Source organism: Chiloscyllium plagiosum, unplaced genomic scaffold (genome assembly GCF_037043375.1).
Source record: "Chiloscyllium plagiosum isolate Xiang-an unplaced genomic scaffold, Cpla_swu_hap1 HiC_scaffold_3, whole genome shotgun sequence".
NCBI lineage: Eukaryota > Metazoa > Chordata > Chondrichthyes > Orectolobiformes > Hemiscylliidae > Chiloscyllium > Chiloscyllium plagiosum.
The window spans coordinates 133,871,668-133,885,773 of NW_028270141.1; the positions used below are offsets into that span (position 1 = coordinate 133,871,668).

The 14,106-nt window shown below is 39.1% G+C and overlaps 2 protein-coding genes across 9 annotated transcripts in view; one reads left to right on the forward strand and one right to left on the reverse strand.

Annotated features, from left to right (window-relative positions):
- babam2 (BRISC and BRCA1 A complex member 2) overlaps window positions 1-14,106 on the forward strand; it is a 213,064-nt gene that overhangs the window by 116,833 nt on the left and 82,125 nt on the right. The window lies entirely within an intron of this gene.
- Window positions 1-14,106, reverse strand: part of LOC148151350 (uncharacterized) — a 187,918-nt gene that overhangs the window by 95,587 nt on the left and 78,225 nt on the right. The gene's annotated exons all lie outside the window — the stretch shown is intronic.

Consider the following 14,106-nt stretch of genomic DNA (forward strand, 5'->3'; position numbering starts at 1 on the left):
CTTTGTCTTTTGCCAGAGGCATTCTCACCATGTGTTCCACTATTTTCTCTCCATTAACAAGTTCCCACTCTCCTTAATCCCACATACTGTAATTTTGTGTATGTTGTTCCTGAAACTGTATAAAAGCACACAGCCATCAGAGCTCAGAGGATGATCCCATTGGTGCAATATAGGCCGGACTATAGAATACAGAGACTAGGAGAAGAAGTCAAGAACAAACAGGTAGCTCCACAACCACCTGATGAAGGAGCGACACTCCAAAAGCTAGTGCTTCCAATTAAACCTGTTGGACTACAATCTGGTGTTGTGTGATTTTTAACTTAATAGATCTAAGCTATCCAGTTAAGAGTTGAGGGAGTTTGGTGAAACTGTGCATATGGAACACTTGTTCATTGTGTGCTCCTTTCACCTGGGTATTAGGCTAAATCATAGAAAAAGAGATGAAGTTTCTGACAAAGATTGAGGACGTATATCCTGTGTGGACTGCTGAGCCAGTTCTTGAAATTTGTCTTATTTATAGTGACCATTTATATGTAATTATAATTGACTTCACGTTACCTGTTTATATGTGTTTTTTTAACTGATGTTCATTCCAAGTTTTAAAGTAAATGTTAACTAAGTTATCATCTTTGTGTTTGCTTTGTTTACCACTTATGTAGTAAAATGCTTATGTTTCCAGCATGAAATCTCATGACTTGCTTGAGACCATGGTGGCAGCCAATTTAATTGTGGTATTGAAAATGTTATTGAATACGCGAGTAGAAAGATGATGCTTCAATTATACAGTGCATTGGTGAGACTACACCTGCGATACAGTGTCAATGTTCTTCTCCTTATTTTAGAAAGGATGTAAATGCAATTCAGAGAAGGTCTACTTGATTAATACCTGGAAAAAGTGGTTGTCTTTTGAGGAAAGGTGGGATATGCTAGGCTTATGTCCACTGGAATTTAGAAGACTAAAAGATGATTTGATTTTCCTGTGATATGGTCAAGTTGAGTGAGTGGACAAATGAATGGCAGATGAATTGTAATTTAAGGTTATCCACATTGGTAACAAAAACACGAAGGCAGATTTTTATCTGAATGACAAAAGATTGGGAAAGGGAGAGGTGCAACAAGGCCTTGGTGTCCTGATACACCAGTTGCTGAAAGTAAGCGTGAAGGTATTGCAGGAGTAATTAAGGCAAATGGTATGCTGGCCTTCATATTGAGAGGATTCATGTACAGGAGCAGGGATGTCTTGCAGTGTAGTGAGACCACAACCTGAAGTGTAAGAATACTGAAGGATGTTCTAGCTAAGGAGGGAGTGCAGTAAAGATTTACCAGACTGAATCCTGTTACATCAGGATTGAAACTGTATCTATTAGGACTATATTCACTGGAGTTTAGGAAAATGAAGGGGAATGTCATAGAAACCTATAAAATTTCAATAGGACTGGACAGGGTAATCGCAAGAAGAATGTTCCTAATGACGAGGGAGTCTAGAACCAGGGGGGCACAGTCTTAGGAGTTGGCTATTTAAGACTGAGATGAAGAGAGATTTCTTCACATACAGAGTGGGAGCCTGTGAAGTTATCTGCTGCAGAAAGCAGGTGAGGCCAAAGCATTGAATATTTTCCTAGAGGAGTTAGATATTGTTCTTGGGGCTAAAAAGATCAAAGAATATGGGGGGAAAAGTGGAAAGATTGTCCTGAGTTGGATAAATGGTGGAGCAACCTGGATGGGCAGAATGCCGCCCCCCCCCCCCCCCAACCTTACTGTTTTGTATGATTGAAGTATAGAAGATCCTGATGTGTACGGACAAGGTGAATATGAAAAGGATGTTATCAATTGTGGGAGATAGAATTAAAGTTCATTGTTTAAAAATCAGGGTTGTCCATTGAGACAAGATGAGAAGAAATTTTTTTCTAAAAGAGTGTCATGCGGCTTTGGCAATCTCTTCCTTAAAAGTCACAGGAAGCTCCTTGATAAAGCAATGAGAAGTTCTTTTGGGGGTAAGCAGGAATGTGGAGTATTTGTATCAGCCATATTCATGTTGAATGGCAGAGCATGCTAATGGGGTTGAATGATCCACTCCTGTTCCTAATTATATTCTTTTATGTGCAGTTGAGGCTGAGTGGATGAAATGTCTTTGTAAATGTCTTTGAAGGGGATTTTGCCAGAGCAGGTAAAGAAGCAATTGTGATCGAAAAGATATATAAGTGGATGGATAAAAGGAGGTGATCAAAGATGTCTGTATCTTCCTGTGTACTTATTTAAAACTGCGGTGAGGAATTTCTTCTCTGCAGGTTAACAATCTTTGGAACTCCTTGCTACAGAGAGCTGTTAGAGCAGAGTCCTTGTGTATATTTAAGGCTGGGAGAGATTCTTGATCAATAGGAAATCAAAGTGAAAGGGCAGTAAAGTCTGTGTAAGGAATGCCGCATCAGCCATGATCCTGTTGAATGGCAAGCAGGATCGAGTGGCCAAATGACCTACTTCTGTTCCATATTCTTATGGTATTTTGGCACAAAGGGCTTAAAATTAAAATATCGAATGACCTCATTGTGTTAAGTAGTACATCTGACTTCCCCTGAAATAGCGAAAGCAAGATACCTCTGATCATTTGGTTTAAATATTTATTATAGTTAATAATTACATCTTGCTGTTCATTAGGACTTGTATTAACTTAGAATGTATTTTTTGATTTTGCATTTTACTTAGAAGTTTTGTTCTACATATAATTGCTCAATGTTATATTAACCTTTTTTTTTATAATGCGCTTTATATTGATGCTCTATAATGCTTTATATTGAGTGACTGTGATTGCTTATATCATAAAAGTATTCTAGTTATATTTTGTCAATTTGGATAATTTGATAGAGGACCAAACATCGTCCTGGCTTGATGGACAATCATGCTCTTCAAGATAAGCTTAGGAACAAATGTAATATTGTATATAGACTAGACAAATAATATCAAAGTCTTGGAGTTAAGATATTGGGTTTGTTTTAACTGTAGGTAATCAAAATGTGAACAAGTTCTGTTGCAAAATAATGTAACATGTGCCTGCATATACAGTATGTAGCTGATGGGCCATTGAGCAACAGTGAGAATTCTCTGGAATTAATTAAGAATGCAAGGTATGTTGTCTTGGATTTAAGATGTCAACTAAATTATTTTAGAGCTTTATAACACCCACACCACCCACCTGCCATGATTTTGCATATTGAGCTCCGTAAGTTCCTAGAACTGGTGGTCATAACCTATTCAAGTTTTTCTGTTGAACTGCAATTGTCTTGGCAATAAAAGTTGTGGTTAGCCAATCCAAAAATCTACATGTTTGTGTTTCTTTTCTTTTCCATTCTTGGCCTCCTAAAACTTGTATAGCAGGTAATAACTGTGAAAAAGAGAACTGATTCAGCCAGAAATATCAATACTCATCAGTGTAAACGTCTAAAGTCTTTGACAAATGGAATAAATTTACGAATCTATTTACTTTTTCCACTATTCTTTAGCATTAATTATTCTCAATGATCTGTAGGAACACTGACTAGATTATGGAAGATGCAACCAACCTTTACCAAAAATAAACTGGAAATAATTTTAGTGCAAGTGAATATTTAAATTAGCTGACCAAAATAATTTATTGCTGTACATGGAGCTAGAATTAGGTTTTAGTGATGAGGAATTGCAAAAGAACAACACAAATACTTTTTAAGGCGGAACAGAATAAATGGTTATTTGGCAATGAGAGGTGAACGTAGCCGTCTTCTTGACCCAAGCTAGTCTATGTCAGTTTATACTTAACAACTAAGCTTCCACAGCTTTCTGCAGCAAAGAATTCTACAAATTCATTACTCCCAGAAGAAATTTGACCTCATCTTTGTCTTCAGTGGGTAACCCTTTATTCTGAGATTATGCCCTCCAATTCTAGACTCTCCCACGAGGGGAAACAACTTGTCCACATCTACCCTGTTAAGTCCACAAAGTATCTTGTATGTTTCAATAAAGACACCTCTAATTTTTCTCCTTTAGCTCCATTAATTACAGACCCAGTGTACTCAACCTGTCCTCATAAGATAGTGCCTGTATATCAATGATCAACCTAGTGAACTTTCTCTAGACAGCCTGATGGTAGAGTGGGTAATGTACTGGGCCATGGGGCCAAAGACCATTTCAGGACAATTTTGCTGATGCAGATGGGTCACAGAACTTCATGGATGTCCAATCCTGATTGGCTAGATCAGTTTAGTCTTTCCCTTTTAGCATAGTAGTACTGCCACAAAACATGATGGACAGTGTCCTCAAAGTGAAGATGTGACTTTGTCTTTGCAGTGGTCACTCTTACTGATTTTAATAGGCAGATGCATCTGCGGCAGGCTGATTACTGAGGATGAGGTTAAGTACGTTTTTCCATGTAATTGGTTCCCTCTTCACCTGCCGCAGTCCCAGTCAAGCAACTGTATATTTTAAGACTCAAATAGCGTGGTCAGTAGTAGTGCTACCAGCTACTCTTGATGCTAGACATCGAAGAACCCTACCCAGAATAAGTCTGCGCTCTTGCCATCTTCAGTGCTGCCTCCAAGTAGTTTTCAACATGGAGCAGTATTGATTCATCAGCTGAGGTGGGTGGTAATACATGGTAATCAGCAAATTTCTTTCTCCATGTTTGACCTGATGCCATGAAGCTTCATAGGTTCCAAAGTCAATGTTAGATCACAAGAATTTTGGAGTAGAAGTAGGTCATTGGCCCATCAAGTTTGTTGATCACTCCCAACTGCAACCACACACAACCAGCTTTGGTGAATCTGTGCTGCCAGATGTAGATGGTGATGATAGTATCTGGGACATTGATGTGAGTATGACTGTCAGGCTGTTGCTTGACTAGTGTGTGAGACAACTGTTACAATTTTGGCAGTAGCCCCAAGATTTTTATTAAGAAGGAACCTTCAGGTTCCATGGAGCTGAGTTTTCTATGGTTGTCATTCGCAGTGCAGAGATCAATGCCAGTTGGTTTGTCTGGTTTTAGTTTTGTTTTGAGACTTTGTGTAGATTGTTGCCTTTGCTTGCTCAGCCAGTTCAGAGGACAGTTTAGAGTGAACCATATTGTTGTGGCTCTGGATTCAAAAATGTAGGCCAGACCAGGTAAGGATGGCAGATTTCCTTCACTAATGGACATTAGTGAAACAGATGGGTTATATGACAATTGACTGTGGTTACATGGCCATGAATTTTCTTTTTAATTAAAATTCCATTTCCATGTTTGGATGCAAACCTAATTCCCCAGAGCATTACATGGATCTCTGGATTGCTAGTCCAGTGACAATACCTCTACACAATCACCTCCCCTGGAGAAGGGAGTGAGTTTCTCTCCAAAACCAATTTGCAAATTTTTGTAATCCTTCTCACCACTTTTAGGGAGGAAAATCATGGCTCATAACGTTCAAAATAATTACAAGGTTCTTCGCAATAGAAATAGCAGAACAATCAAAGAGAGCTTATGAAGTGTGGCCAAATGATTATAGAGAGTGATTGATTAATTTTAATTTAGATTTTAATTTAGCACAGGAAGATGCTGTTTCAGGTATCTAAGCTGTTGCAGCTAAAAGGTCTGCTACCGTGATGGTCTGAAGATAGGGAGACTTGTGAAGATAAGGGTGAGCATGAAAGTCCATACTTAATAGTCCTATGCATGTAGAAGGAAATATAAAGCTGTAGATACATAGCTGTAAAAATGTGGCCATGAACAAGTTGAAGATGAGGAAAGGATTATAAATTTGGTTGACAAACAGAGCTGTGCAAGCAAGTGAAAATTGTAGTCATTGGCATGAAGTTTGACACAGGATATGATAAAAACTGGTGTATTTCTGACAAGTAGGACTTTATATAAAGTGAAGAAACAGGCCTAACATGAAGAATATTAAAATAATGTAACAAAACTGTGAACAAGTTTCATTTATTCAGTTAACAGTAGCCCGTAGATCTTGGATTTTATTCACCAGCCAAATAATATGTGAGAATGCCACATGCTTTCCTGAAATACGGGTAGACAACTTCAACTGTCTCTTCCCTATAGGTCTGCCATATTCCCAGAAATTGAATAAATTTAAGAATGACCTCTCTCTACTGCACATTGACTGTTGCAGATCAGCTGATGTCCTTGAAAATTCCTCTATTAACCACATCACGCTTTTTCCTACTTGGGGATTACAGTTCAATGATTGACTGTTCCTTTTGAAATATGGGAGTTACATTTGATATTTGCCAATTCTTTTGTATATGTCCCAAGTGCCATGAATTACTCAAAAAAAATTCAAAGAGGATTTGCAATTAGTTGTGACAAATTCTTCAACCCCTGAAAAGTAAATTGTACTGGCCAAAGCCTTAAGTTTCAGCAACCTCAAAAATTCATGGTGTGAATCAGCCTGAGTAACAATGAAGAATCAGATGTTCGCAAGTATCTGATGGGTGACTAGTCATAGTAGTTTTAGTCATTGAGTCATAATAGTACAGAAGGAACCCATTTGGCCCATCATCTCTTCCTAGTGATCAGATGAAGGAGCTTATCACAAATACATGATTTAATGTCAGCCAAATATTCTTCATAGAAATGGTTGTGGGACTGACCAAGGTGTTGAGGTATAACTAGGTATTATGTAAATAAAAATGGAAGCTTAGCCCATTCCTCTGAATGATATTGCTGATGAGGAAGAACAGGGAACAAGTAAACTGGTAAATTTTGCAAGTGACAGTTTGAGAACCTGAAAAGGAGCTAATAATGGAAATAAAACTGTCATTGTTCAGGGTTAGTAGAACCATGCAAAAGTAATGTTAGTATATGGAAAGTGGAGGATGTGTAAATCAGAAGTAGGAGTAGGCCATTCTCCCTACTTTCTGAAAATCTTTCACCCTTTTGATCAACAACAATCTATTTACCTCTGCCGTAAAAATGTTCAAGGGCTTTGCTTTGACCACCTTCTCAGGAAGAGAGTACTAAAGATTAATGCTGTTCTGAGATTAAAAACAAAATCTTGCCTCATCCCTGTTGTAATTGAGTGACCCCTGATTTTTAAACTGTGGCCTTTACTTGCAGATTATTCCATAAACAGCAAGTATCCTATTCACATTTACCCTGTCAAGACCATCAGGATTTTACATGTTTCAAACAAGTCCCCGTTACTCTTCTAAACTTCAGTGAATACAAGTTCTGTCTTTTTTCCCAAGCCAATCTGTCCATTTCAGATATTAGAATGATAATTTGCCTTTGAAATGCTTCAAACATATTTAGATCTATCCTTAAAAAAGTGACCAAAACTGTGCACCATGCTCCAGATGTGCTCTTTCCAGACCCCTGTATAACTGAAGCATAACCCCCTTATTTCTGTTTTCATTGCTCTTCACAATGAACAAAAACATCTTGTTAGCTTTTCTAATTACTTGTACCTGCAGACTTTTCGTGAATCATACACTAGGACAGCCAGTTGAACCTCCATCTCAAAGCTCTGTCATCTCTTGCCATTTAGATAATAAATGTTTGAATGCATAAGTCATATTTAGTATGCAGGTGCAGCTAAAAAAGCTAATGGAATACTATCTTGTATTAAGCAAAGAGTTGAACATAAAGATACAGAGTATGGAAAGATGAATGTTAAGAGTCATAGAGTCCTACAGCACGGGGACAGGTCCTTTGGCCCAAGCTGGTCCATGCCAACCAAAATGTCTGTCCACATTAATCCCATTTCCCCACACCTGACCTATATCCTTCTCATCCTTTCCTATCCATGTATTTGCCCAAATGCCTTTTTAATGTTGTTTAAGGCGGCACGGTAGCTCCGTGGTTAACACTGCTCCCTCACAACGCCAGGGACCCAGGTTCAATTCCTGCCTCGGGCGACTGTCTGTGCGGAGTTCGTACATTCTCCCCATGTCTGTGTGGGTTTCCTCTGGGTGCTCCAGTTTCCTCCCACAATCCTAAAGATGTACAGGTCAGGTGAATTGACCATGCTAAATTGCCGATAGTATTCGGTGCATTAATAAGGGGTAATATAGGGTAGGGGAATGGGTCTGTTTGGGTTATTCTTCCGGGGGGGGTGGGGGGGTGCGGATTTTTTTGGGCCAAAAGGGCTGTTTCCATACTGTAGGGAATCTTAATGTACCCGCCTTAACCACTTTCGCTGGCAGCTCATTCCATATGTGTACCACCCTCTGTGTAAAAAACGTTGCTCCTCAGGTTCCCTTTTATTCTTTCCCCTCTAACCTTAAACTGATGTCCTCTAGTCCTCGATTCTTCAATCTTGGGAAAAAGACTAAGTGCATTCACCCTATCCATGCCTCTCTTGATCTTATACACCTCTATGAGATCCACCCTCTGTCTCCTATGCTCTAAAGAGAAAAGTCCTAGCTTGTCCAACCTCTCCAGATAACTCAGACCTTGTAAATTTCTTCTGCACTCTTTCCAGTTTGATAACCGCCTTCCTATAGCAAGGTGAACAAAACTAAACACAATACTCCAAGTGCAGTCTGACCAACATCCTATACAACTGCAAGATAACTTCCCTACTTGTATAATCAATACCCTAACTGATGAAGGCCAGTGTGCTTCTTTACTGTCCTGTCTACCTGTGACTCCACTTTCAGAGAACTGTGAATCTGAACTCCAAGATCCCTCTGTTCTACCACAGTCCATAAGGCCCTGCCATTCACCATGAAACTCCTACCCTTGATTTGACTTTCCGAAGTGCAAGACCTCGCACTTATCTATGTTAAACAAAATATGACAGGAAGGAGTAGAAAATATATGCAGAAGAGTGCAGCAGCAATTAGAAAGAGCAATAATGATCAAAAGTCAAAACTTAAGGCTTTTTATGCGAATGCAAATAACAAAATAGATGCATTGATGGCACAAATAAAATAAATTAATGTGACTTATTTGCTGTTATGGCGATGTGATTGCTGGGTAACCAAAACTGGGAACCCAATACTCAAGGGTATTCAAAGTTGTTAGAAAAGGTAAAAGGAAAATATGGTTTGATAGCTTTGTTAATGAAGGAAGCTGCAGTGGTGAGCAGTGACAACAGATGTTCATGATGTGAAATCTCTTTGGTGGAAATAAGAAGTGGCAAAGATGCAGTTTGCCTGTGGGCACCCCGAAGAGTCACCTCACTGTGTACAAAGCTTAAATTAGGAAATAATAAAGGCATGTCAGAAGGACATCACAGTTGTCATGGGTGATTTTAATCTGCATATTGACTGGCCACATCAAATAGGCAAGGATAACATGGAAAACAAACTTGTGGTGTATATCAGGGGTTATTTCTTGAAGCAAATCTTATAGTTAAGGATCCTCTAGATGTAATGATCATAACGTGACTGAATTTCTAATTCAGTTTGGCAAACATCAAATTTCAAACCAATGTCTTCAACTTCAATAAAGCCAATTATGGTGGTGTGAAGAATTGACTAAAGCAGGTGTGGGAAAATAAACTAAGCAGAAAGCTGATGGATGAACAAAGACAGACATTAAAATGGATACTTCATAATACTCAGCAAAAATTTATTCCAGTCATAAAGAAGAACTCTATAAGAAGGTGAACCACCCATTGTTATCAAAGGTGGCCAATCAAAAAACTAAGGCATACAAAGTGATGAAAAGTAACATGTAGATCAGAAGGTTCGATTTTTTTTTAGGAACTAGCTGCATATGACTTATAAAATCTGATAAGGAAAGAGGCAATTGATTGTGCAAGTAAATTGGCAAAAACTATTTTAGATGTACATGGATATGAAGGATTTAGAAGAATATGGGCCAAGTGCAGGGAAATTGGGTTCACATTGACATTTTGGTCGGCATGGACCATTTGGGCCAAAGGAGCTGTCTCCGTGCTGTAGGACTCTGTAACTCTAAAACAGCAGTGACCGCTCTGGATATATAAAAAGTGTGTGTGGGGAACCCTTGGAGAATGCAAGTGGCAAATTAATGATAAATAATGGGGAAATTGCAGATAATTTAAATTTAACATTTTGTATTGGCCTTCATGGTGGAGGACACAAAATATCCCCAAAGTTAATGGATGCGCAAGGTGCTATTCGGAGAAACGATATTCTACTATGGCTGTTATGGGGAACAAAGTATTTGACAAACCAATGGGACAAAAGACAGACATGTCACCAGGTGTTATGGTTCTAGCTGATGTTTGAAATAACTCCACGAAGGATGATATCCCATCACCAAGTCACCCTTGAATTACACGTGCATAGTACATGATACTGGCCCAGTTTGTTCAGAGCCAGCTCCTAATATGAGCAGAACCCCTGACACTCCTGTTTATATCTGTCAGCTAGGGCTCCCTGATTGGGGTTGTTAACCTGGTCCAATCAGGGAACTCATATACTATGAGGCTAACCTCATTCCAATCACTACAATGTCATTACTGGACAAGTCAGATCCCAGACTGATTCTTGATTTGATAGATTATATTTTACTTTGGTTCTAATAATATGGTCTTTCTCTAAACTGTAAGCATGCAATGCTGCAGGTTTTTCTTCAACAATAAAACAGAGGTTTGTTAACAAAAGAAATGAAAATAAAATAGATTAAATCAAACTGTTTACTTATGACTCAAATTTGAAGGTTTTAAAACACACAGTAAAAGTATAATCTGTTAAACTCCTAAAACCCTCCTTCAAAATTGGAAAGAAAAAGCAACAGCTTTTGAATAGCTCCCAAAACACACCACTGCTACCCACTGTCCAGGTCCTTCTGGTATAATGTGCATTTCGTCAGCATGAATTGGCTATAGCGCAATAGACAAATTGTGGGCATTGTTTGGATAATGCAAACTTTCTGCTGAATGCGTTCAGTGATCTTCTACAGCACAATTTTCTGTAGTGGCTTTCGGTAGCAAGATTTTCTATAGCAGTTTTCTGCAACATGAGTTTGCAGAGGAACACAACTGTCACATTATTGCAGAATGACATGAATAGTACTCAGTTTTTTTTTAAGATGGAGGTGCACAGATTCTTGTTAGGCAGGGAAATCAGAATTATCAGGGGAAGAGTGAAAATGTGGAATTCGAAAAAAGGAATTGGCCATCATTTTTAATCATAGAGCAGGCTGAAGGGGCTATCTCTGTTCCTAATTTGGATGTTCGGCTTCGTTATCATGTGCTTTTAATACAGAGCCACCTACTTTGTCCTCACTACTGTCAATGGTAATGACGTGGATGACACTTACTGGATCATCCCCTCAATGCTTCCCTCCCCAGCTCAGGACATATCTCTTCAACTGTGCCTCTGGGCAGGCAACACAGTCACCTGGACTCTTCGCTGCACAGAATGATGTTAGTCCTCTCACTATATTGTCCCCACCTGCCATTGCATTCTTTATGATTCTGTGCTCCTGAATCACTTCCTCTATTTTGGTTCCATGGTCAGTTAGCTCATCTACCCAAGAGATCTCACTCTCAGTCTGATATACTGAAAAAAACTCAGCCCTGTTGACAAAGGCTGAGGCTCCTGCACGTCTGCCCTCTGGGTGCTTTTATCTGCCTTGATCACAATTACACTGTCCCTGAATTCCCAGCAAATCTAATGAACTAATCCAAAGAGGTGTAACTGCCTGCTGAATCCAGTAAAGTTACCCCTGCGTGATGTGTCGCAGCATCGGTAGTTCAACACTGGAACTCAGAGTCTGAGCCCAAGCTGCATGAACTTCAGTATTTGCTGCAGACATGGTTAGTCTGTACCAAACTAGCATTCAGGAGCTCCCACATGCTACAGCTGTGAGATATCAACCTATTTTGATACAGAGGAACCACGATTATCCAAGGGACACGGGCGGGGAGTATTTCATTCGGGTAATCGACCACCAGATAACATAGTTTCGCCAAGCATCAGGACCTTGCAATCTTACTGGATAATCTGAAATTCGGATAATTGAATGCTGGATAATCGAGGTTCCTCTGCATTCTAATTAACTGCTTAATTATTTTATTCAATTTTTAAATGTAACATTTTACAAAACTTACTCTGTGCTGAAACCTCAGAATACAGTAAACCTTAGTCATTTACCCAAATACTCACTAAAAAATTAGATTCTTCTCCTAAATAAGTATAAATTCCTCAAAGAGAAATAATAGAATTGATACTATGGTCAACAGTCTAACAACTGCACAAAGGACAAGGAGGTATAATGTGCTATTATCCTGGAGTATGTCTCATTGGCCAGAGCTATTGTAAAGCTGTGACAATTGTGGAAACTGAACCATAGGAAATCTACTATGAATTTTCGGAGATAAATTATATACTTGAGGGCTGTCACGAGGTATTGGAAGTTAAAAATGGGACAACAGTTGGACTTCTCAGAAAGGTTGAGCATTTCTTTGAGTAGATATATAATAATGACTTTGAAAAGTGGAGGTAAAGAGACTAAAGGAATGGATCCATTAACAGTTGATAGACATGCATTGGGAAAACTTGCTTGATCCAAATTCTGAAAAGAATATATTTGTATTTCATTGCAATATACTAGCGAATTAAGTACTTGTGAAATGTAGTCACAATTGTAATGTAGGAAACAAGGAATCTTATTTGCAAACATCAGGGGTCCACAAACAACAATGTCCCAATGATTGGATAATATCTGTCGTATTGGCTATGCTTGAGGGTTCGATATTGGTGAGAGCTTCCCTAGTTTTTATTGGAATAGTGCCTTATGATCATTAGCTTTCATTCGTGTGGGATAATTTGCTTTAACGTCTCATTGAAAAGGCAGTGTCTGCAATAGTGCAACAATCTCTGAGCAACGGGGTAGGATACCATCAAAGAATTTTTACACTGATCTTTGGAGAGAGGCTAGAAATAGCAGCTTTCTGAATCAGTTATACTACTGGACCCACATAAAGAAATTCCAAGCAATAATGCTTTTTATTTCCCTTCTACTGTTGAAGGGTTGCTGCTTGACATAAGGTTGTATTTTAAAATGTATACCTTTTGAAGTAGGCAGAATGCTCATAACAAGGAATGATATACAAGTGATTCTGGTCTAACGCACACATTCTCCAAGAACCGTGATTAAAGACTTTGTCCTGGTTGGTCTACACACTGCACCCAATGATGCTGTGCAGGAGATGGAGGAACTTTACAAAGTCTTCCTGGAGGTGATTCTCCTGTTCCCTGGATGCTGCCTGACCTGCTGCGCTTTTCCAGCAACACATTTTCAGCTAACGCACATATTGTCAATGTGGATTGGCTATAACACGATTGACGAATTCTAAATGCTAGTTGGATAACACAAACCTTCTTCTGAACGGGTATAGCAATTTTCTGTAAAGATCTTCTACAGCGCAGTTTTCTACAATGGTTTTCCATAGCACAATTTTCAATAGCGAAAGGTTGCAAAGGAATGTAACTGTCGCGTTATACCAGAATGCCCTGTATGCTCAAAATTTTTAAATAATCAGAAATGTGCCATATGCTATCATTTCACTTCGCAATATTTTTGCATGGACAAGTCTTCTCATGTCCCACAACTAGCAGAAGAATTCTTGAAATTTAAGGTGTTTCAATCATTCTGTTAATGGTCAGCTCACTGATGATAATGTCATGTTTTCAGCTCTTTTCTGAGTCTTAACTACTATGGATTACAGGAGTGAGGGCAACTGAACAGGATTAACATGAAGTCAATCTGTCCCAGGACTGGAGGTTCAAGTTCATCAACTAATATGGCACACTCTCTTTTAAGACATGAACAAATATCAAGAAAGGTGAATGCTGATTTCAGACTTGAGAATTACCACATTTCCAGTGTATTTATTTAATTTGGCAATGGAAAATTCTAGGAGAAAGTGAGGACTGCAGATGCTGGAGATCAGAGCTGAAAATGTGTTGCCGGAAAAAGCGCAGCAGGTCAGGCAGCATCCAAGGAACAGGAGAATCGATGTTTCGGGTATAAGCTCTTCTTCAGGAATGAGGAAAGTGTGTCCAGCAGGCTAAGATAAAGGTAGGGAGGAGGAATTTGGGGGAGGGGCGTTGGAAATGCGATAGGTGGAAGGAGGTCAAGGTGAGGGTGATAGGCCAGAGTGGGGTGGGGGAGGAGAGGTCAGGAAGAAGATTGCAGGTTAGGAA